This window comes from Rhinatrema bivittatum, chromosome 5 (genome assembly GCF_901001135.1).
Source record: "Rhinatrema bivittatum chromosome 5, aRhiBiv1.1, whole genome shotgun sequence".
Lineage (NCBI taxonomy): Eukaryota > Metazoa > Chordata > Amphibia > Gymnophiona > Rhinatrematidae > Rhinatrema > Rhinatrema bivittatum.
In genome coordinates this window covers 103824527-103845874 of record NC_042619.1, presented here as the reverse complement: position 1 = coordinate 103845874, position 21348 = coordinate 103824527, and positions in this window count along the sequence as shown.

Genomic DNA, 21348 nt, shown 5'->3' with positions numbered 1-21348 from the left:
GCACTGTGCCTCACTTGCATGCAAATATTTCATGCATATTCAATAGGGGCACCCTAAAAATCTGGTCGATTTGCGTCGCTCGAGGGTCAGAATTACCCACCCCTAGGCTAGACCTGTGGTTCTGAATCTGGTCCTCAAAGGCAACCTGATCAGTCTGCTTTTCATGATATTTGCAATGATAATGCATGGGATATTTGCATGCTTTGCCCTTACTGCGTGCAAATAGATCTTGTATATAATTATTAAAGATAGCCTGAAAATAAGACTGGCTGAGTGGTCCTTGAGGTCCCAATTCTAAACCACCAGTGTAAATAGCTAGATTATATTAGAAAACCCTCCCTCAGACTAGAGGCATGGGTTAGGACATCAAACAAATAATTCACTTCTGATCTGGCAAGGGCTAAATATGATTTGACTCCCTTTGTCATACCTTATAAAGTCACATTATATTTGATCACTTTATTAACACACATCAAACATATCATATACACATATAAAACCCACCCGAAATATTAAAACATACAATTCATCCAAAATCTCTATAATACATACAATACCCCAACTAGGACCCTAGTTTCAATGGTACCAGACCATCTTCATCAGTGTTGCACGTCCCAGCCGCGTGGGTACCACAACCGGGCCTGCTCACCTCGCGCTGCCCTCCACTAGCTCCAGTCTTGCCGTGGCTGCCAGCTCCCGGCATCCCCAATGCTCATCACGGTCCTCTCCGGCTTCCTCCACGCCACAGGCCTCACAGCGGAGCTCCTGTCTGGGCTCCGTGTCTTCAGCCACCTCGGCCCCGCCCCTAGGTGTGCGTGTAGCTGACGTCACTCCCTTTAAAGGAACCAGCGCGGGAAACCCAGCTTGGCCGCCGCCCGGTGATATCACATGAACTTCTTATAAATAGCGAGTCCCTGTCCCCAGGACCTCGCTTTGACAATCAGATCGACAACGTGGTGTTCTAGTTTGCCTATTCCGTGTTCCAGCGTTTCCTTGTTCCAGCGTCTCCTGTTCCAGCGTCTCCTGTTCCAGCCTCTCCGTGTGTTCCAGTGTTCCTGCACCCTGTGTTCCTTCCTGTGTCCTTACTCAGGTAGTATCTTCTTGCAGTGATCTCTGGTACTGACCTCTTCCTGCCTGACTACTCTCATCGTCTACTGCCTGGAACTGACCACTGCCTGCCTGACAACTCTCTTCATCTGCTGCCTGGAACTGACCCTCGCTTGCCTTGACTACACTTGGACTGACCCTGGTATTGACCCCTGCTTTGGCTGACCACTTCTGGACTGATACTCTGGCTTTGACACTTGCGCTTCACTCTGACACTCTCTTCTGGCCTTCTGTGACTACCAGACCATCCTGCTTGAATTCCATCATCGGCCTTCATCCGACCAGACCCGCAGGAGCTGCCTGTCTCATCTGGAGGGCCTTCCTGAACTGTTACCTCTCTGAGGTCTCCAGAGCTTCTAGTTTGGGTCTGGTCTATCCTTTCTGCATCAGCCACGCACCCTTGCTCGTGGTGGGCACACTCCTCCACTACCTCCCCGGGAGACAACCTGAGGCCCACCTAAGTTCAGGCGGTCCGGGTACCCAAGGGCTCAACCTGCAGAAACCCCAAAGCTCCAGCTAGCCTCTGTCTCCTCATGTGTTCAGCCTCCTGATAGCAGGCGCTCTCTGGGTCCGACCAGAGGGCCGTACCAATCCTGCACCAGGCCAAGGGTCCACCTCCAGTGCAACAATCAGGGGGTACTTACAATTCAATTAGACCAACACCAAAATATGTTTTACATAAATTCCAAACACACATGGGGCAGATTTTCAAAGGGGTACGCGAGTAAGATCCACGCGTACCCCCAGAAAACCTGCCCCAAGCTCCCCCTGTGTGCGCCGAGCCTATGTTGAATAGGCTCGGCAGCGCGCACAAGCCCCGGGATGTGCGTAAGTCCCGGGGCTTTCCTGGAGGGGGCATGTCGTGGCGGCGCATCATCCAGGGGTGGGGACGTGGGTGTGATTCTGGCCCGGGGGCGTTTCGGGGCGTGGCCGAGGCCTCCAAAACTGCTCCCGGGCTGGGGAATCACGCGCCGGCGGCTGGCTGGCACGCACAAGTTATGCCTGCCCCAGGCAGGCATAACTTTTCAAACAAAGGTGGGGGGGTTAGATAGGGCTGGGGGGGTGAGTTAGGTAGAGGAAGGGAGGGGAAAGTGCGGGGGACTGGAAGGAAAGTTCCCTCCAAGGCCGCTCCGATTTCGGAGTGGCCTCGCAGGGAACGGAGGCAGGCTGCCGATTTTGTGCAGCCTTGCGCGCGCTGACCCCGGATTTTAAAATCCGGTGTACTCTTGTTTGCGCCGGTCACGCAAACAAAAGTACGTGCGGGCGTACTTTTTTAAAATCTACCCCAGAGTGTTTTCAATACATATGATTGAAAGACAAAAAGAAAAAAAGAAATAAACAAAAAAATTAAACAAAACATTTTTTTACAAAAAATGCATGATATATTGTGCATTTGGACTGGTCTATTTAACATATTGCAAGAATTCATAGAATGGATTAACAGCCTAGATCAGAATCTTCAGTTCAGTTTCTAGTATCATCAGTATAAAATTGCATTTTTGAATTTGCATATTTATAAAAACCATGGCACCCTTGCAACTTCTATATATAGGAAAGTTATGGACAGAAACACATTGCTTCACTATAATAGTGATCATCCTAAGGAACTGAAAGATAATATTCCTATAGGTCAATTTTTGAGACTTTGGCACATTTGTTCAACAGATACTGAGTTTAAATCCAAAGCTGAGGAATTAATGTGCAGGTTTCAGAATAGAGGGTATACAAAATCATGTATAAAAAACATATAAAAGGGCGTTATTGGCTAATAGATCTAATTTATTGATTCCCTCTGATAAATCACAGGTTTCACGTTTTATTTGTGCTATTCCTCATTCACCAATTGTTAATGACATTAAGCAGATTATTCGACAAAATTGGCCTGTTTTGAGTCAGATCATCTTTTTAAAGATTATCCTGTTTTTGCCATCAAAAGGAATCGGTCCTTACAGGATTTATTAACATCTAGTTTACTTACATTAACTAGTAAAGTGATACCTGTTATGGGACAGGTAAAATGTGGCTTCTGTTCAGTATGTCCATATGTGTTAGTAACATTGCAGTGAATTCCGGGTTTATATGACTGCCAATCCAAGCAAGTGATATATGCAGTGCTGTGTCCCTGTTACTGGTTGTATATTGGGCATACAAAAAAGAGGGTAAAAACCAGGATCCTTGAACACATGAGTTGTATCCGTACTGGAAAAGAGACACTTCCGTTAGCCATTGTATGTCTAATAAACATATGATTGAAGACCTACGATTTTTTATAATAATTCGTTGGATTAACACGAGGTTGTGATATTTCTAAGATTCTTTCACGTAAGGAACAACATTTCATATTTGATTGGCATACTGTTGAACCAGTGGGATTAAACCACAAAATTGAATGGAATGTTTTTATGTAATGGTTTTGTCTGCAAGTTCCTGTTTGGGACTTGTAGTTTTACTCAATAAGTTCTCTTTCAGGTTGGTTTCAGCTTTCGCGGTAAGTGGCATGGTCTGGCATTTTTTAATCACATAAAGCTTTGGGGCCTTATATAAGGTTTTTTTGTTGAGTATCCGTGGTTGTTAAATGGCTAGGATAAGCACATTGGCCAGATTTTATAACATCTGCGCGGGCATAGATTTGTGCTCGGGCATAGATTTGTGCACGCATGTTATAAAATCCAGGGTCGGACGCGCAAGGGGGTGCACACTTGTGCACCTTGCATGCGCCGAGCCCTAGGGGAGCCCTGATGGCTTTCCCCGTTCCCTCAGAGGCTGTTCCGAAATCAGAGCGGCCTCGGAGGGAACTTTCCTTCCGCCCCCCCCCCCCCCCACCTTCCCCTCCCTTCCCCTATCTAACCTGCCCTCCAGCCCTACCTAAATCCCCCCTAACCTTTATTTTGTGATTTACGCCTGCCTCTGGGCAGGTGTAACTTGCGCGCGCCAGCCGAGGGCCGGCGTGCGAACCCCGGCATGGCCGCTGTGCCAGAGGCCTCGGTCCTGCCCCGGACCGCTCCCAGACCGACACCCCGCCCACGCCCCCACCCCCTTCCCACCCCTTTTTCAAAGCCCTGGGACATATGCGCGTCCCAGGGCTTGCGCGCGTCGCCGAGCCTATGCAAAATAGGCTCGGCGCGCAGGGACAGGTTTTCGGGGTTGCACGTAAGTTACGCACGTAATCCTTTGAAAATCTGCCCCATAGTGTTAAGCATTTGCACCAGCCTTTGGTATGGTAAAAATTTAAGTTTATACTTGATAGCAATATTTGTTGAGTTACCAGCAACATTGGGCTATTGCTGTATTTAGAGATTGTTGCGGTTGTTTACATTCATCCTCCTATTAAAAGAAGGCAAGTTTGTTTCTCTAGGCCAACTTTATAAATATTTTTCCGTCTGGAGTTTTGTTTAGTGGTCAGATAATATTTTTATATTATCTTTTAGGCATGGGTGATATTGAGAGTTTATAAGACTTTTATAGCTATATTTCAATAAGTGCAGTCAGATTTTAGTAAGTAATTCTATATATTGAGTATATCATGAAGACATTTTGGGGATTTGAGTCTAACAATAGTATAAAATAATGTTTTGAATTTTTCAAGGTTGGATAATTCGAGATTTAATTGCAACCAGTTAACCATTTTTTAGGACGGTTGTGGATATAGATATGGGGCTTCAGCCAATTCAAGATAATTAGTATTTATAGTTTGTAATGAATTTGAAATTCTGATTGGGAGTTAATTAATGTTGATTTGGTGATATGGTAAAAAGTCTTTAGTGTAGGTCTGGGTAAGTTTCAATTGTCAGGTTATTCTGGTGATTTTTTATAACCACAGCTATGTTAGAAGTCATTGTAACCTAGTTAAATATATAAATAATTAGAGCTAAATTAAATCTATATATATATGTTAAAAAAAAAAAAAAAGACATTTTTTGTTAAAAACTTTTTGTTTAATTTTTTGGTTTATTTCTTTTTTTCTTTTTGTCTTTCAGTCATATGTACTGAAAACACTATGGGCCGAACTTTAAAAGCCCTATGTGCACCAGGCCTATTTTATAAAGGCCCAGGGACGCACGTAAAGCCCCGGGACGTGTCTAAGTCCCGGGGCTTCAAAAAAGGGACAGTCCGGGGGCGGGGCAGGGCCAGAGGCTTCCAGCACAGCGGTCATTTGCTGCTGTGCCGGAAGCCTCTGGCCCAGAGGAAGGCGCAAAAGGTAAGATAGAGGTTGGGGGGGTTAGAATAGGGCTAGGGGTGGAAAAGTTAGGATAAGAGGTAGGAAGGATAGAGTAGGGGGAAGGGAAGTTCCCTCTCAGGGCACTCCGAAATCGGCCTGGGAGGGAACGGGTAAAGGCCATGGGCATCGGCGTGCACAGGGTACACAATTGTGCACCCCCCTTGCGTGCGCCAACCCCCAATTTTATAACATGCAAGCACCTGAAGACAGTCTGGTACTATTGAAACTAGGGTCCTAGTTGGGGTGTTGTATATATTATGGGGGTCTTGGATGTGAAAAAATTCTATATAAAAAGGAACAGCAGTGGATTTTTAAATTGAAATCTGAAGAACCCAATGGCTTAAATAGTAACATCGAATGGAATACTTTAATTTGTGAAAGATATCACTATATTGCAGGATTACTAGGTCTTTACATCATAAGATAACTAGGTATACTGAATACATAATTGTTATTGTTCACACAGTAGACTGAAATGAGTGTTAGAAGAATAACTAGTAAAGTTGGTTCAAAATCTGTGACGTCAATACGTTGAAATGTGAGGAGGTGTTCTATGATTGGTTCATTTCAAGAAAGTTTGCAACTTAAATAGAGGCGCCATGTTTAAATGTCTTAGACAGACCCGACTATAGAGACGTCATTGTCCAACATCAGTAAGTAATACAATTAAAATTAAAGATTTTGAAGTGATAATATGATTTGAGAACAATAGTGTATTACCGAATGGATATTTTTAATGTTTTAGAGCTCGCCCTGATGCAGGTTCCGAAACATTGCCTGTAAAGAAATTGAAGCAGTTGCGGCGGCTTCAGTTAAGGAATTGAAGCGGTCCGTTCAGCCAAAAGACACTTGGGCTACAAATTCTAAAGTTAAGTCATTGTCGGGACATGAATGGTTGTTTGCCATCTTACAAGCAGGTCATCTGTTTTATCTCCTGTCGGGTGGCACCATTTAAAACTATTACAGTTTATCGAGGAAGTTATATTACGGAAGCCTTTTGGTTCTTAGTTCAAGTCAATATAATTGAGAAGTTGCTTACCTGAAGCTCTTGTGGTTTTGAGTTCAAGTCAACATAATTGAGAAACTATAACGGAGTTTCTTACCTCATACCAGAAGCCTTCGGTTTGGAGTTGATGTTAGTGCAACAGAAAAGTCACAATGGAGGTTCAATTTCATGGTTAAACTAAGACAATGCAGTTATAGTAATCATACAGCTTTTTCACACCAGTATTATCAAGAATCTATGGTTCTTAGTTGGAATTCATTTAATTTAACTGGTGTTGCAGTGTTGGAATCTCCAATTAAATCAGGACTTTCAGTTGAGAAAGATACATCATAATTTTATGAAAAATATGAAAAATACAGGACAGGATTTCAGACCGATGATTGTACCAACACGGCTTTAAAATATTTTCTGTTAATTGACAGAATCATTTGGCCAGTGCTGAAGTCTATTCCTCTCCTTATAAAAATATTTACAAAATTTGTTATAAAATTTATGAATAAAAATAAAACAAATTTTATTTTAGATAAATTTATGAATAAAAATAAAATAAATTTTATTTTAGATTTAAATAAAATTAGAATTTCATCAGAGATAGCAACATCGAGAATTCATGACTCAATAAGGTGCCGATAATAACAATACTAACTAGTTGAATTTTGTTGTACTTCTCACAGTGCTCCTTCCTTTTCTTCCCTCTCACTGCTTTCTCTGTCACTCATTCCTCCTACCTTTCAATTCCTTCCCTCCCTTCTCTCTCACTCCTCCTCATTTTCTTTCCTTCCCTTCCCCTAATTCATTCACCACCTTTCATTTCTTCTCACTACTCCTTCCTTTCCTTCCCGCTTACTGCTTTCCCTCTCACTCACATCTCCTTCCCTTCAATTCCTTCCCTCCCCTTTCAGTCACTCCTCTTCCATTCCCTTCCCTCTCACGCACACCTCTCCCACTCACAAACCCCTCCCTTCCCTTCCACTTATTTAGCTCAGTTTCCTTTTCTTCCCCTCTCTGCTCAGTAAGATGGAAGGGGAGGAAAGGGAAAGGAAGCTGAGAGAGTGGGGCAGATGGAAAGATAAGTGATGGGGAGAGGAGGAGAGGGAGTGAGACATTTACCCCTCCTCTCTTCCCTTTCGCAACCTGCCTCCCTCACCTCCTGTTGCCTGTCACATCACCATGGTTGTCTTCAGTCCATTGGAAGTGGTACTCTTGTGGGCAGGTCTTCGCCAGGTTATCGTGGTCCTCTTTAGCCTGCGGGGGTGGAGCCCTTGCGGGCAAATCTTCAACATGCCACCATCATTCTGCTTATGAGCCTGTGGGAGGGATCCCCACAGGCCCTTCATCATCACACTGCCATTGTTGCACTCACGTATCCACGGGGATAGAATCCCGCAGGCAGATAATCGCCGTACTGCTGTGGTTTTGGGCAGCTCTGTTGGGTGTGCCTAAGCCCAAAGTGGGTGGACCATAGCCCACCCAGGCCCACCCATGTCTACACCACTGAAGGAGGAGTTCTGAAACGAAAAGCTTTAAAAATTAAACACCCTATTTTGAACTGTATGCAGAAGGATACAGGAAGCCAATGAAGATTATGCAGAAGTGGAGTGACATGATCAAATTTCCTTTTATTATGTTTATTTTGGCAGCAGTGCTCTGAACTGTTTGTAATCATCTGATCTGAGTGGAGGATAGCCTATGAAATAAAGAATTGCAATATTCAATTCTAAGAATCAGAGCATGAGTTAAAAGTTTTAGATCTAAAGCATCTAAAAATGGTTGAAGCCATCTATAAAAACACAAGAAAAAGCAGGATTTTTGTAATAAGTTTGAAATATGACATGATAAATCTAGAGCAGAATCCAGTAATATCTAAGAGGTAGATTTTAAAAGCATTGCTTGGGTAAAAATGCCCACATATGTGATTAACACACAAGCAATGCAGAATTTAAAAAGCTGCGAAGTACATACATATATACTCATATGTACATCAATAATATAGGGACAGAAAAGGGATGGGCATTGGGCATTCCAGGACAGAGGCCAAGAGTTATATGTATAAGTGCATCTTTTAAAAAGGCTGACCATGGTATACATTGGCTTGTTATCTGCGTAACTTTATTGATGCTCTTAATCAGGAGCGAGTCTGTAGATCTCAAGTTTTAGGACTTATATCACAGGGTAAGGGGTCTGGGTCAAATGGGGGGGCATGCAGGATGAAGAACCAGAGGGGTCCTAAAGACCTCAATATGAACTGGGCAAACTGGGGGACTAATTAGAAAAACTAGTTTTTCCCTCATGCGAGCATGTTTTAAAATCTGCCTACATACATGTGTAAAAGCAGGCAATGTCCTAGGAAAGATACACAAGGTATGTTTTCTCAGGCAATCTCTTAAGAGGGAGGTGTATTTTAAAATATATGCATGCAAATGCAAGCATGATTTACAATTCCAGTGTATCTCCCACTCACGCATCAATATGCACATGTATGGGCGCATGCACATTCAAATTAGCCTGTTTGGTTGTAATAGTTTTTCTCAGTGGGATGGGGGTTCCCGCTATATTCAGACTAGGAAGAACACTGGAGTTTTGCCTTTTCAAAAACCACACAGCTTCTGATTTGGCTGGATTCACTTTGAGTTTGTGAGATTTGAGCCAGTTAGATACATCTGTGAGACAAAGATTAAATGCTGCCAAAGGATCCCCAGTGTTGAGATTGCAGCTGGAAAGGATCTGTACATCATCAACATAAAAATAACAAGTAAAACCCCAAATCTGGATCAATGTAGCCAGACAAGATAAATACAGATTAAAAAGAATGGGTGATAATAATGACCCTGTGGAACTCCACACTCTAAAGTTACAGGATTAGAAGTGTCTGATTTCCAATAACATGATAAAATCTGTCCATTAAAAAAGGACTTAAACCACTCTAAGGCTTGATCACAGATCCCAATTTCAAATAATTGATCCAATAACAATTGGTGATCCACTGTATCGAATGCAGCAGAGAGGTCTAAGCACACCAGAAGAACCTAGGGTCAAGCTCACCTCATTAACAAAAGATGCCAAAGCTATTTATGTACTGTACCATTTGCTTTGGGTGAAAAACCAAAGTCTGTTCCAAGAAAGTGCAAAGCTGAATCTGAACAGTTTTCTCAATAATCTTAGATATAGAGGCTAAATTAGAAACAGACTGATAACTACTGGGCAAATCTGGGTCCAACTGATGCTTTATTCAAAATAGGTCATACTACTGCTGTTTTATTTATTTTTTTTACAATTTATACTTTATTGCATTTTTTTGCATTTATACAAGAATTTTAACAATGTGCATTTACACAAACCAAATAAAGAAAATACCATTTCAAAACTGCAATATATAATCTCTTAGTAATTCCATATACCAAAATCTGGGTGTATTCACATTGAATCTTATAAAGGAAATAGTGGAGACCAAGAAAGAACATAGCAGATGTGCTAAAGAAATATGTTTTCCTAAACATAACACAAAAACTGTAGGACTTCTCCGAATTTTCCAATTACCAACACCTTAAGAAGGATCTTAGGAACATGGACTAACATCCAAATAGGAACGAAGTTGTTCTGGATCATTGAATATATATTTGGTATCACCACAAAGCAATATACATCGACAAGGAAAACGTAACAAACATTTTACACCCCTATCAGTTACTTCCCCCCTCATTGCAATAAACTTCATTCTCTTTAACTGTGTTGTTCTTGCAATGTCTGGGAAGATTTGGATTGTTTACCCATAGAACATTAATTTCTGAAATCTGAAATAATGTCGCAATACATTGTCACTTTCCGATAGAAAAGAAAACTGTATGAGCAACGTTGCTCTTGAATTTATTTCTGCTTCAAAGGATTTTTCAAGAAAATCAGTTAAGTTAAGATTTGAGTCTTCTTGATTTTCCTGTCGAGGAACTCTTTCACCCGTTGGTAATCTCATAGGTAAATAATATATAGTTGAAATTGCAGGTATTGCATCTGGTGAATATTTCAATATGTTTAACAAATAGATTTTAAATAGTTCCATTGGAGACATCATTTTTGTCTTAGAGAAATTTAAAATTCTTAAATTTGCTCTCTTAGATTGATTTTCAAAAATTTCCATTTTGTTTTCAAACATTTTTTCAGACTTAATCAAATTAAATTGAACTTTTTCAATCTCTTTTACTCTCCCTTCCATTGCCTCCAGTTGTTTCTCCACAGTCACCACTTTCTCCTCTGTTACTTGTAGAGATGTGAATCGGAACCGGAATCGGTTCTGATTCCGGTTCCGATTCACATCGTGAATTATTTTTCGTGCGGCCCAATCGGGTTTTTTTTTATCGGCTGCGCCTGAGCCGATAAACAAAAAACCCACCTCAACACTTCAAAACAGCTCCCTTAGCTTCCCCTACCCTCCCGACCCCCCCAAAAACGTTTTAAATTACCTGGTGGTCCAGTGGTGGTCCCGGGAGCGATCTCCTGCTCTCGGGCCATTTGCTGCCACTAATAAAAATGGCACCAATGACCCCTTTGCCCTTACCATGTGACAGGGTATTCGTGCCATTGGCCGGCCCCTGTCACATGGTAGGAGCACTGGATGGCCCGTGCCATTTTTAAAGATGGCGCCGGCCCAGGTAATTTAAAACATTTTGGGGGGGATCGGGAAGGTGGGGGAAGCTAAGGGAGATGTTTTAAAGGGTCGGGGTGGGTTTAGGGATTGTTTTGTGTGCTGTTTTTCCCGCCCTCCCCCAAAACGATAAGAGAACCCCACGAACAATTTTGTGGGGTTTTCCTATCGGTTTTGGGGAGCCCCCGAATTCTGACGACTTTGAAAATATCGTACGATATTTTCAGTCGTCAGAAATATGATTCACATCCCTAGTTACTTGTATCTTAGTAATTGCTTCTTGAACTGTAACAGTTAACGTATTAATTTATTTCTGCATGGAAATCAATATGTTCCTTATTTCTTCTAAGGAAGCAGCAAGAGTTGGAGTAGCACTGAAAAGGGTGATATTGTTATTGCTACTCACGGTTCCTTCCTCCATAAGGCCTTCACCACTTTTTCCTTGTTGTTCTGGACGTTGTTGTTGTTGGTCCCAATCCTCATGGCTCCAGGAACCCGGTTCCCCAGGGTTCACCGAAGAGTCGGTGATTCTCTCCTCTCTTCTCTGGATGCCAGCAAGTGTTGAGGGCTTATCCGTAGGATTTTTTTCCAAATGAAGTAATTCTCCGAGTTGCCCTAATGGTGGATCTGGAATAGTTGGTGCTCCCGGGCTGAGCAATATTTCCAGGGTCAGGGAGCTCAGAAGCTGCTCCTTACTGGCTCCAGTGACCTCAGTATCTGGGTAATTCATCGGCATTCTAGTGAAAGCTGCATCGATCCTCGGTTGTTGGATATCCTGATCCGGAGTCGAGGTAATGTCACGTACCCGAGCTTTCCTTTTGGTATGAGGAATATTCTTCTTACTCAATAAGGAAATATCAAAAAAAGAGAGCTCGAAACACTTCAACGGTAGCCAGGATCAACAGCCTTCACGTCCTTACAGGTCAGTAGCCATCTTGGTCTCCACTGCCACTACTGCTGTTTTCAAACATTTAGGGCCTCATTTTCTAAAGTATCGCAGGCCTGCGATACTTTAGGTAATGAGGGGCAGGGGGCCGAAACAGGGGGCGGTCCTGCGCTAGCCGGCAGCGATCGCACCGCCGCGGTACGATCGCTGCCGGTTTCGCACCCAATAGCACCACCATAGAAGGTGTAGCTATTGGGTGCGAAATAGGATGTGAAAAGGCCCTTACCTTTTCGTCCTCCGCGGTGTCTTCACGGAGTCGGCCCCGGTGACGCCCCGACTCCTCCTCTTCCGGGGACAACTCCGCCGCCATCTTGGTAATGCACGCGATAAGGGACTTTTCACGTGCGAAACTTCCCTTATCGCATGCGATACATCTGGAAAATGACCCCCTTAGGCAGTAAGCTTGTGCTTAGACTAGAATTCACAATAGAGGTCAAGACTGGAAGGAGGCCTATGGTAGGATTTTTGATAAATTTAAAAGGAATAGGATCTAAAACCGAGGAAGAAGATTTTCATCAGTTGAAAAATGAACTGTAAACCAGAAACTGTAAGTTTTGAAAAATTAGAGAGTTTATTTACTGGTACTAGTTTATCTTGTGAAGATTTCATGGAACCAGGAATAGAAAGAGAAGGGCATAATTAATTGCATGACAATGAGAATTTACTACAAATACTGTAGATTTTACTTTCTTATCAAAGCCCTGTGCAAGACTTTCTGCAATCAGACTTGAGGATCCTACACTATAAGTAGGTCAAAAAGCTCCTTGTTAGTTTTAGTAAGGATAGATTTATAATAATGTATTTTTGCCTGTTTGATTGCTGCAAGATAAAATTTGATATTAGCCTTAAGTTTAAGTTCTCCCTAGACATTCTGACTAGAGTGCTACAACCTCTCAATCTGTCTCTTCAAAGTCTTAAATCCAGAATGATACCAAGATTGATCATTACTTTTGTAAGTTTGGGAATGAACAGGAACTACTTGATCAAAAGTGGGCCCCTAATATGCTATTCCAGATAGATATCATATATTCCATGCATTAAGAAAGGTGGAAGGAAGGCAAAATGATTACCGGCATGGTTAAAAGATAAAATAAAAGAGACTATTTAGCCAAAAGATCTTCATTCAAAAATTGGAAGAAGGATCCCTCAGAAGAAAATAGGATAAAGGATAAACATTGGCAAGTTAAATGTAAGACATTGATAAGACAGGCTAAGAGAAAGTTTGAAAAGAAGTTGGCCATATATGCAAAAACTAACAATAAAAACCTTTTTAAATATATCTGAAGCAGAAAGCCTGCAAAGGAGTTGGTTGGACCATTGGATGATCAAGGTGTTAAAGGGGCACTAAGAGAAGATAAGGCCATTGTGGAAAGATTAAATGATTTCTTTGCTTCAGTGTTTACTGAAGAGGATATTGAAGAGAGACACATTCTAAAGAAGGTTTTCATTGGTGATGATTCTGATCAACTGAACCAAATCACAGTGAACCTGGAAGATGTGGTAGGCCTGATTGATAAACTGAAGAGTATTAAATCACCTGGGCCAGATGGTATAGACCCCAGGGTTCTGAAAGAACTGAAAAATGAAATTTCAGAACTATTAGTAAAAATTTGTAAGCTATCATTAAAATCATCCGATGTACCTGAAGATTGGAAGATGGCCAATATAACTCCTATATTTAAAAAGGGATCCAGGGCTGTTCTGGGAAACTATAGACTGGTGAGCCTGACCTCAGTGCCAGGAAAAATCATGGAAATTGTTATAATGAATAAAATTACAAGACATTTAGATAGACATGGTTTGATGGGACACAGCCAAGGGAAGTCTTGCCTCACAAATCTCCTACATTTTTTTGAAGGGGTGAATAAACATGTGAACAAAGGTGAACCAGTAGATGCAGTGTATTTGGATTTCCAAATGGTGTTCAACAAAATCCTGCATGAGAGGCTTCTATGAAAATTAAAAAGTAATGGGATAGGAGGTGATGTCCTTTTGTGGATTGCAAGTTGGTGAAAAGACAGGAAACAGAGAGTAGGAAAAATGATCAGTTTTCATAGTGGAAAAAGGTAAACAGTGGAGTGCCTCAGGGATTTATACTTGGACCGGTGCTTTTTAATATATTTATAAATGATCTGGAAAGGGGTTCAAAGAGTGAGGTGATCAAATTTGCGGATGACACAAAATTAGGCAGAGTAGTTAAATCTCAAGCAGATTGTGATGAATTACAGGAACACCTTGTGAGTCTGGAAGAGAGGGCTTTCAAATGGCAGAAGAAATATATCATGGACAAATGCAAAGTGATGCATATATGGAAAAATAAACCTTGCTGTATATTCACAATGTTAGGTTCTATCTTAGGAGTTACCAGCCAGGAAATAGATCTAGGCGTCTTAGTGGATAATACATTTAAATCATCAGCCCAGTGTGCTGTGGCAATCAAAAAAGCAAACAGAATGTTAGGAATTATTAGAAAGGGAATAGAAAATAAAGCAGAGGATGTCATAATGCCTCTGTATTGCTTCATGGTGAGACCACACCTTGAATACCGTGTGCAGTTCTGGTCACCGCATCTCAAAAAGTGCAGAAAAGGGCGATCAAAATGATATGGAGCAAGGAACAGTTGCCCTTTGAGGAAAAACTAAAGAAGTTAGGGCTATTCAGTTTGGAGAAGAGACGATTGCGGGGGGATATGATAGAAGTCTACAAAATCATGAAAGGACTTGAACAAGTTAATGTAAATTGGTTATTTACTATCTGAGATAATAGAAGGACCAGGGGGCACCCAATGAAGTTAGCAATTAACTCATTTAAAACAAACTGAAGAAAATTCTTTTTCACTCAGCGTATAGTTAAATTCTGGAATTCATTGCCAGAGGATGTGGTTGCAGCATTTAGTGTTACTGGATTTAAAAAAGGTTTGGATAAGTTCCTAGAGGTTAAATCCATAAACTGCTCTTATAGTAATTAATTATGATCTATCTAATGTTTGGGTACTTGCCAGGTACTTGTGACTTGGATTGGCCAGTGTTGGAAACAAGAAACTGGGCTTGATGGACCCTTGGTCTGACCCAGTATGGCATTTCTTATGTTCTTATGTATCATATTATCCAGAGGTAATTCAATGAAATACTCAGGGATAGCAATAGCTTAAGCTAAGCTGTCTAGATCCAAATCCTTGGCATTCCTGACAAAAGTTCTAGTCAGTGTTGGAGGTATTTAAGGAATACTTTGGCTGAAAAAGTAATCAAGGTATGATCTATCCAAGTAAAAGAGGTGTAAGATTGGAATTAGGAATGATGTTTATCTTATCAGAGGAAAAATGTTAATCCAAAACGGTTCCATCCTTATGTATAGATTGAGTAATCCACTGAGATAGTGAAAGATCAGACATAGCAGAAAGATAAACAAATTCTAAAGACTTCGAAGGCTGATCAATATGCAAACTGAAGTCACCAAGAAGGATCAAATGTGAACTTCTTGTAGTGCACTCATTGATAAATATAATTAAATCTTGCAATTGCTGACTAGTCACAGACAATGGTTGATAAATAAGAAGAAAATTTAATTTGGTGTACTTGTGAAGTTGAAGACACAAACACTCAAACCCAGTAGTTTCATTAATGGTTAAATTTTTTAGTGATAGGGTAGTGACCCCGCCTCCTTTCTTTTTGAGCTGATCTTTGTGAAAAAAAACTATAATGAGGTGGACAGGCTTGCTGAATGGAAGAAATTTCTCCAGGTTTAGCCAGGCTTCAGTAATGAATAGTAGGTTCCTAAAAATGTACATGAATGTTTAGCTGAAAACTTAGACTCCTAAAATTGGCTAAATAAGCATCTAACTTAGAGACCTAATTTAAGAGCCTACATTTAAGAGTTCAGCTTTCTTTTATTAAACTCTTTATTTATAAACACCAGCTTATTCTTAGCAATGTAAAATACAATACAAAAAAATCAAATCCAAGGAATGAAATATTGCAGTCATCAAAAACAAGTTACATAAGGCTACTCTATTCTCCCTCCATGCCCAATAACACTACCATGTGTTTTCATACTAGTCCAATTTCATCTTAAGACTCTGCGTAATATGTTCCATCAAAGCAATTTCCACTACTTGTTTTCACCAAAAATCCATCTGGGGAGTAGTCTTCCAAAAACGTGCAATTGTGAGTCTAGCCGCAAGCATTAGATGAGATATCAATTTCTGCTGCTTGGAGGGAGAATATATAAAGTCCCAAGAGCCAAATAGACAAAAGGACAGTGTAAATCTAAAAACTGTCCCTGTGATAGCAATATATTCTGTGATGGGTGGCATGGATATGAGCCCTTGTTGCTGTGGTATAGTTGATGCAGCATCGTAGGTGAATCTAGGAGGCCTACACCAACAGCTGGCAAATGCGCCCTGTAGCGGAAAAGGCTGAAGCTTCACCTATACCAGTCACCTTCTCCGCAGGTTGAGCCCTTGTGTTCTGGTGGTCAGCAGGGCTTACGTGGGTCCCTAGGGCGGTCTAGTAAACAAGAGTCTAAGGGCACGCCGGGGTCAGAGCAGGCAGCAGACAAGGAATTAAAGTCAGACCAAGGTTGGGGCAAGTGGCAGACAGGGGTGGTCAGGTACAAGAAAGAGGTCAGGTCCAGGTGGCAGGAAATCATGGTCAGGTCCAGTAAAGACCTGACCATGAGTTTGGAAGTCAGGCCAAGGGTGGATGAAGACACACAGAAGACACCGGATGAGATGGATAGGACAAGGTGAGGTTGGACAAGGCAAGGATGGGCGAGGCAAGAATAAGGCACGCAGGACAACAAGAACCAGGAACTCGAAGCAACACACACCGCTACAGTAGGAGACCCATTACTGAGGCATCGAGGCAATTCTGAGGAGCCTTATATACTGAGGGTGCTGTGGGGTTTTTCCCTGCTGCGACTCTTTTATGTACCAGTGTGCACATGCCTATGGGACCTTGAATGGAAGCAAGAGAATGACGGTTTTCAGGACTGACCTGCAAGCTGCAAATCTTAACACATTGATGTTCAACCAAACACCAAAAGCTTTGAACACATGGACATTGCCACCACATATCAAAAAAGGTGACTGTAGCACCATAGCCCCTCCAACACATAGGGTTGGATTTGCTAAATTTAGAGAACTAAAGTGGATACCTGTAGGTCTGCTGTAGAATATGGTGCATTGGTATTTTGTCATTCGCTCTGCTTAATGCTGCTTTTCTACTAGTGCTCACTGCCTACCTGTGAGACTTGGATAACTTGTTTTTCAGGTTAGTTTTATTGCCTGATGAGCCCTTTGAGTTCCCTTGTTGCCACCACCCCGGACCTGTAACCCCGCCAACCCGCTGACATCAGCAGCTTCCTCTATCTTTTTAGAAGCACACCTACCCTGGCTGTGTTGCACACCGGGCAGCGCATGTCTTGTCATGTGCTGAAGGAGCATGACTAAAGAGCATGCTTCTTAGTGTGCTCCTTCATGCAGACTGAGAAAAAACTGAAAAATGTCTTCTCATTTCTGCAAGAGTTTGTTGATTCTCTATTTGCTCTTTTAAGTTCAGCCATTTAGTTTTTTTTTTTATAATGTCAGGATCAAATTCTGTTTCTCTAGGTGAGGTAGAAACTCGGATACCTACTTCCTCAAATATGTCAGTGCTCACAGGCCTCATGTCCTCCATCAGATATGCCTTTCCTTCTCTCCCATTAAACTCACTGCTTCATATTGTGCCCCTATTAGACATCTAAAGTCTGACCTAATTAATGTGTGTTCTCTGGTTAACAAGGCACTACTAATTGCTGATTTGATTGTGGCTAATGACTTAAATTTAAGCATATTATTCATTTGCCTTGATATAGATACCTTGCAGGGTCATTTATCAAATCGTTTTAGGGCCTTATTGTGGGCATTAGGGTCAACAAGTAACGCGAGGTGAGACTTTGGTGGTGGTGTAGGGTTTGGGTGGCAGTTTTACATGCACAATCAGATGTACAAACAGCACAGTACACATCAGTGAAGATTTGATGTGATTTGGAGTGTGGAAAGGTACACAAAGATGAGATTTGTACCAAATCACATCAAATCTTCACTGATATTTACTATGCTGTTCGTACATCGGACTGTTGTTTGTAGGGATGTGCAGCCGGAAAGTATTCATTGGATTCGGGATATGTATTCATCGGGGCCCAGATACGTTGCATTCGGTCAAGGGGGGAAAGCCCGATCCATTAATACATTGAATTCGGCATTCATTCCCTTTAAATTTAATTAACTACAACCCCCCACCCTCCTGACACCCCCAAGACTTGCCTAAAGTCCCTGGAGGTCCAGCGGTGATCCTGGATCATCTCCTGCACTCGCGCCATCGGCTGCCGGTATTCAAAATGGCGCCGATAGCCTTTGACCTTACTATGTCACAGGGGCTACCGGTGCCATTGGTCAGCCCCTGTCACATGGTAGGAGCACAAGATGGCGCCAGCCGTCCATTGCTCCTACCATGTGACAGAGGCCGACCAATGGCACCGGTAGCCCCTGTGACATAGTAAGGTCAAAGGCTATCGGCACCATTTTGAATACCGGCAGCCGATGCCGCGAGTGCAGGATATCGATCCAGGAACCCCTTGTGGACCACCAGGGACTTTAGGCAAGTCTTGGGGGGGATCAGGAGGGTGGAGGGTTTATTTGTTCAGGATTCGTTAGATTCGTGGGGGTTCGCCATATGTTTCGCAAACCCACGAATGCAACGAATAGGGACCTATACGTTGCGGATTGCGCATTCGTTCACAACGAATGCACATCCCTAGTTGTTTATACATCTGACTGCATGAAAAACTACCCCTAAACCCTAGACCACCACCAAAACCTCACCTTGAGTTACTAGGTGACCCTCCTACAGTGGTATAAATAGTTGACTAATAGGTGAGCCTTATAAAGTGGTTCTCTCTCTCTCTCCCTCACTCCCCCCCCCCCCCCAAAAAAAAATGCCTGTCTGGGCAGCTTGTGAAGTAAAAATATTACAGGTGTGGTAAAATACCTACGCGAAACACTAAAATAATGTGTGTTGTGGTATCTCTCAAAATTTCCATAACCATGCCCCCCCCCCCCCCCCTTTTTTTTTTTTTTTATCATGGGCACTATTCTTGCTATATTTATAGCAAAAATGATGAATCTAAGTCTAAGTTAGGAACCTAATGCTGAAAATCAGTACTAAACACATAACTTTGTTTCCCCATCTTTAGGATTTTAAAATTAGGAGCTAATGAATCTAGAATCCTAAATTTAGGGACTCAGACCTAATAAAGTTTCAAAAGAGCCAATGAAGGAGCATAACTCCAAAAGTTAGAAGCCTAATCTCTTTGAAAAATGACCCTGACAAGTCTTGGGTCTGGAGAAAAAAACTACACATACAATAAACAGGAGAAAATGGGACTTAAGCAGAAAAAGTTTTGGAAGATATTTAGCTGAATTTGAAACACAGAAAAGCTAGAAAAGAATAGTGTTATCATATACAACCCCAATTTTCTTTGCTGAGTTCAGGGAGACCATGCACTTTTCATTTTGGAAGTGATATAAGTGAAAAGGCAAGAAACCTCACCTTCCTCCACTCCTTTAAAACTATTCTACTGATTCTAAAGATAGCGTATGGTGCATTTTAGTTTCCCACCATCCTCCATCTACTCCTCCCTGTCTTCCACTCCTGCACTGCCTTTTCCCTACTATTACATCTCTCAAACCCAGGTCATGAACTGCAAATATTAACAGAAAGACACTGGGAGGCAGCATGCTTATGCTTAATTGGCTTTGCAGGTACTGATTTTCCTCCCCCTCTATGGTATAATTCCTGCTGTTGAACTGCATGCAATTGCCTCTTTGAAAAGCTGTTTTCTGCATTCCAAGTGAGGCACCATTGAATGAATACATGCATACATGCACTGGATTATATATGATTTGTAACTAAGTGTTCTTTTATATAGTGTCTATCATTTCTTTTCATGGGTTATGCAGTGTTTTATTATGGAACCAATGTTCCTTCTAAGTTGTATAGGTGACCACTAGAGATGTGAATCGTGTGCCCGATCGTTTTAACGATCAGGTTCGGATGGAGGGAGAAAAAAATCGGATCGTTAGAGATGTGAATTGGAATCGGTTCCGATTCCAATTCACATCGTTAATTTTTTAGTGAGGCCTGAGCAGATAAAAAAAACCCCACCCCGACCCTTTACAAATGACCCCTTTGCTCTCCCACCCTCCCGAACCCCCCCCCCCAAAATGTTAAATTACCTCGTGGTCCCGTGGGGGGGGGGGTGTCCCAGCGCGATCTCCCATTCTCGGGCCATCGGCGCCATTTTGGCTACCACTGATAAAAATGGCACCGATGGCCCGATAAAAAAAAACCCACCCCGACCCTTTAGAAATTACTCCTTTGCTTCTCCCACCCTCCCAACCCCCCCAAAAACCTTTTATATGTACCTGGTGGTCTAGCGGGGTGTCCGGGAGCCATCCCTTCAATCATACCCTCTGTGCCGGTGCTGCTGGACTGGTTTCAAAATGGCGCCGATCGCCTTTGCCCTCACTATGTCACAGGGAGTGACGGTCGCTCCCTGTGACATAGTGAGGGCAAAGACGATCGGTGCCATACTGGCAGTCGATCGCCTTTGCCCTCACTGTGTCACAGGGAGCGACCGTGGCTCCCTGTGACATATCACAGGGAGCGCCTTTGCCCTCCCTGTGACAGAGGGAGGGCAAAGGCGATCGGCGCCATTTTGAAACCAGTCCAGCACCGGCACCGGCACCGAGGGTATGATTGAAGGGATGGCTCCCGGACCCCCCGCTAGACCACCAGGTACATGTAAAAGGTTTTTGGGGGGGTCGGGAGGGTGGGAGAAGCAAAGGGGTAATTTGTAAAGGGTCGGGGTGGGGTTTTTTTTATCGGGCCATCGGCGCCATTTTTATCAGTGGTAGCCAAAATGGCGCCGATGGCCCGAGAGCGGGAGATCGCGCCGGGACACCCCCCCCCCCCCCCCACTGGACCACAAGGTAATTTAACATTTTGGGGGGGTTCGGGAGGGTGGGGGAGGGTAAAGGATTGGTTTTAAAGGGTCGGGGTGGGTTTAGGGGTTGTTTTGGTGTGCCGGTTTTCCCGCCCTCCCCCCAAATAATTCCCGTACTCGATTTAACGATTTTTCACGATAAATTGAGGTAATTCCTAGTGTATCGAGTCCCTTACCGATTAATGACGATTTTAAAATTATCGGACGATAATTTAAATCGTTAAAAAACGATTCACATCCCTAGTGACAACTAACACCTTTTTCCTACCAGACATGCTCTAGCCGTCTCATGGTTTAAACTGCATAGTACCCAATAGTTTGTAGTAGCTGCTAGTCCCATGGATTTTAAACTGGGGGTAGTCAGGAGCAAGCGTGGCTGGGAAAAAGGT